This window comes from Bombina bombina, chromosome 6, assembly GCF_027579735.1.
Source record: "Bombina bombina isolate aBomBom1 chromosome 6, aBomBom1.pri, whole genome shotgun sequence".
NCBI lineage: Eukaryota > Metazoa > Chordata > Amphibia > Anura > Bombinatoridae > Bombina > Bombina bombina.
The window spans coordinates 249,889,552-249,893,858 of record NC_069504.1 but is presented as its reverse complement, the minus strand read 5'-3'; the positions used below and the strand labels follow the sequence as shown (position 1 = coordinate 249,893,858).

At 35.5% G+C, this 4,307-nt stretch overlaps 1 long non-coding RNA gene across 1 annotated transcript; it reads left to right on the top strand.

The window, feature by feature from the left end:
- The first annotated feature begins 2,616 nt into the window (after positions 1–2,616).
- On the top strand, positions 2,617–2,888 carry LOC128665020 (uncharacterized). Its single transcript, XR_008402965.1, has 2 exons — positions 2,617–2,698; positions 2,779–2,888. It is a non-coding gene; the product is annotated as an uncharacterized LOC128665020 (long non-coding RNA).
- The last annotated feature ends 1,419 nt before the right edge of the window (positions 2,889–4,307 follow it).

The following is a 4,307-nucleotide window of genomic DNA, read 5'->3' as shown; positions in this document are numbered from 1 at the left end:
CCCCCTCACTATCCTAACAATAAAATATGTATTAACCCCTAAACCGCCGCTACCTAATAAAGTTATTAACCCCTAAACCGCCGCCAGCTATATTAAATCTATAACCCCCCTAAAGTGAGCCCCTAACACCGCCGCCATCTACCTTACCTACCCCCTAAAGTGAGCCCCTACCCCGCCGCTATTTTAAAATTATTAACCCTACCCCGCCGCCATCTATATTAAATTATTTAACCCCTAAAATACTAAACTATCCCTACCACTAAACCTAAGTCTAACCCTACAAATAGCCCTGAAAAGGGCTTTTTGTGTGGCATTGCCCCAAAGTAACTGCTCTTTTGCCAGCCCTTAAAAGGGCTTTTTGCGGGGCATGCCCCAAAGTAACAGCTCTTTTGCCAGCCCTTAAAAGGGCTTTTGGCGGGGCTTTGTCACAAAGTAAACTGCTCTTTTGCCTACAATCTACATCCCCCTACACCGCGGCCACCTATAATAAATGTATTAACCCCTAATCTAATCCCCCTACACCGCCGCCAGCTATATTAACAAATATATTAACCCTAATTATATTAGGGTTAATATAGTTAATATAGTTATTATATTATATATATTAACTATATTAACCCTAATTATATTAGGGTTAATATAGTTAATATCGTTATTATATTATATATATATTAAGTATAATAACCCTATCTAACTCTAACATCCTAACTAAACTCTTATTAAAATAAATCTAATATTAATATTATTAATTAAAATATTCCTATTTAAATCTAAATACTTACCTATAAAATAAACCCTAAGATAGCTACAATGTAATTAATAATTACATTATAGCTATGTTAGGGTTTATATTTATTTTACAGGTAAATTGTTAATTATTTTAACTAGGTATAATAGCTATTAAATAGTTATTAACTATTTAATAGCTACCTAGTTAAAATAATTACCCAATTACCTGTAAAATAAATCCTAACCTAAGTTACAAATACACCTACTGTAATGTGTACTGTGCCTTTAAGACATTTATCCCATAATCCTATAAAGTGTAGGTGTTCCCAGAATACATTGCTTGGTATTCTGGTCACACCCTTGTATCAGCCTGTCTTACACTGCTACTGAACTCAGCTGTTTCCTTCCCCCTTCTACTAAGGGATTAACTTCAGCTGGATATCTCCTGCAGTATCTGTCTACCTGGTTGCTCAGTGTTTTCTGACAACACTCTCCCTGCTTCCTGTGCAGTTACCTCTGCTACTACGCTCTATCTCCAGACCTGACAGCCTCACAGAACACCGGGTGACGTCACCTTCAGCTGCTTCCGGTCTCAACCGATCTCAGACTGCATCCTCCATTCTCCTCGTGAGTACAGCGTTTGTGCTGAGACTGCATTGTGATATATTTTTGCTATAATCTGCAGAGTCTTACTTGTATATACATTTTCTGCGCAATTAACACACGAATCACCAATGTCATATAAATCTATGTTAACTAGTTTATATATATCTTGTCATACTTGTACTGAGTACTAAAGTTTACTTAGTTGCTTAAAGGAATGGCAATATATAAGCTTTGTATCAATATTAAACCCTTACTCACATCCCCTTATGTTAAGTCATAATATAAGGGGTAATTCGTAAGGAACACACACATATATATATTTATATATATATATATATATATATATCAGCAATGCTAAATATTCAAACTTTATTTACAGAAATTCAAGAAATAAGGAGACTTTACTATAACTTTTGTTCATTCAATCATAAGTGTTATTTGGGTCATTACAGGAAATACCAAGCCACTAAAAAAGAATGATGGATCCCCAGGAGTTATATAATCAAGTACTAACTTTAGGACAAAGAGTAGATCAGCTTAGTCAAGGGCTGAGAGAATTGCAAATTGAGAATCAAACACTTAAGGGAATAATTAATGAAGGTTTGAATAAAATGCAACCTCACTCTGAAACAATTCCAGAGCCTCCTGTCAGTCCTCCTGATATATTCTCAGGGAATAGACAGCAATACAGACAGTTTTTTAACTCTTGCACACTTTTCTTTTCCTTGAAACCTAAAACATTTCAAAATGAAAGAACTAAGGTTTTAACAATTATTTCTTACTTAAGAGGAGAGCCCAGAGCATGGGCAGACAGTTTATATGAACAGAATGATATTATACTAAATTCTTCAAATGAATTCTTTAAAGCCTTATCTACTCTGTATGAGGATCCACACAGACAGCTCACTGCAGACACAAAATTGAGAGCATTAAAACAAAACAAGAGTGCTGTAGAAGACTATATATCTGAATTTAAGATTTGGCAAAAAGATTCAGAATGGAATCTTATATCATTAAGAAATCAGTTCAGACTGGGACTTTCTGAGCTCATTAAAGATGAACTAGCCAGAATGGATATCCAGAAGATTGGAGCAGCTGATGCACTTAGCTATTAAAATAGACCATAGGATAAGAGAAAGGAAAAGAGAAAGGTACACTGTAGATAATCCAACCAGACATAGAGATGCACACACAAACCCCACTCCAGGAAGGCTAGGTGACGAGCCTATGGATATAGGGGTAATATTGGGCCCTCTATCATTTGAAGAAAAGCAAAGAAGAAAAGAAAACCATCTATGCCTGTACTGCGCTTCCAAGGAGCATGAAGTCTCAAGTTGTCCTATCCTTAAAAAACCTAAGAAAGGTAAGGGACATGACACAACATTGATTTTCTCTTTTCCTAATGAAAAATTGACTTATACAAAATTTCCTATTTTTCTACAGTGGGAACACCATCAGCATCCGCTTGACGCTGTTATTGACTCGGGAGCTTTCATGTCATATATTGATTCTGATATAGTTAAGATTAATAAAATACCCTTAATTAAAAAAAACATACCTGTGTCAGTACGTTTAATTGATGGCAATCAACTAGAATCAGGTCCCATAACACATGAGACAATACCTTTACTTATGATATCTAATGACCATAAAGAATATATTTCTTTTGATGTTTTAACATCTCCTATTTTCCCAGTGGTTTTGGGATTACAATGGTTGAGATTGCATCAACCTACCATTAACTGGCAAACAAGTAGTGTCACATTTAATTCTGAATACTGTGAAAACACTTGTAACCAGAATTTTACAATCATGACGGTGGCGGAACATCCTATACCACCTGAATACACTGATTTTGAGCTTGTTTTTAGTAAAAAGGAGGCAGAAAATTTACCTCCCAATCGATCTTATGACTGTCCAATAGATTTGATACCAGGTTCTGACATACCTTATGGTCATATTTTCCCCCTCTCAGAACCTGAATTATTGGAATTAAAAACATATCTGACAGATAATTTGCTTAAAGGTTTTATACGTCCCTCGACTTCACCTGCAGGAGCAGGGATGTTCTTTGTACGTAATAAAGATCAAAGTTTACGACCTATAATAGACTATAGGGAACTTAATAAAAGAACAGTCAAAAATAGATACCCCTTGCCCCTGATACCTGAACTGATTGAAAGGTTGAAGGGAGCAACTATCTATACTAAGTTAGATCTAAGAGGGGCGTACAACCTTATTCGCATGAGACCAGGAGATGAGTGGCTCACTGCTTTTAGAACGCAATACGGGTTGTATGAATATACTGTGATGCCCTTTGGGCTATGTAATGCTCCCGCAACCTTTCAGAGATTTATCAATGATATTTTTAGAGATCTTTTGGATATCTGCATTGTGATCTATTTAGATGATATTTTAATTTATTCATCAAACCTACAGGAACATGTATTGCATGTAAGGAAAGTTCTTTCCAGATTACAAGCTCACCATCTCTATGTCAAACTTGAAAAATGTATCTTCCATAGCCAGGATATAACCTTCCTAGCTTACCATATAACACCAGATGGTATATCCATGGATAATGGAAAAGTACAGGTTATCCAAGACTGGCCAACACCTAAAACCAAGAAAGATGTTCAAAAATTTCTCGGTTTCTCAAATTTCTATAGGAAATTTATTAAAAACTTTGCTTCAATATCCAAACCTTTAACATCGTTAACTAAGAGTACTATACCTTTCCTTTGGACACAAAAAGCTGATTAAGCTTTCCAAACATTAAAAAACAGTTTCCCCACAGCACCTATACTGCAATACCCTAATCCAAAATATCACTATATTCTAGAAATAGATGCTTCTGAATATGCAATTGGTGCAATTTTATCTCAACAAGAAACTAGCTCAGCTCCTATACACCCTGTGGCATATTATTCTAGGGTGTTAACTTCATCAGAACTTAACTACCATATAGGAGA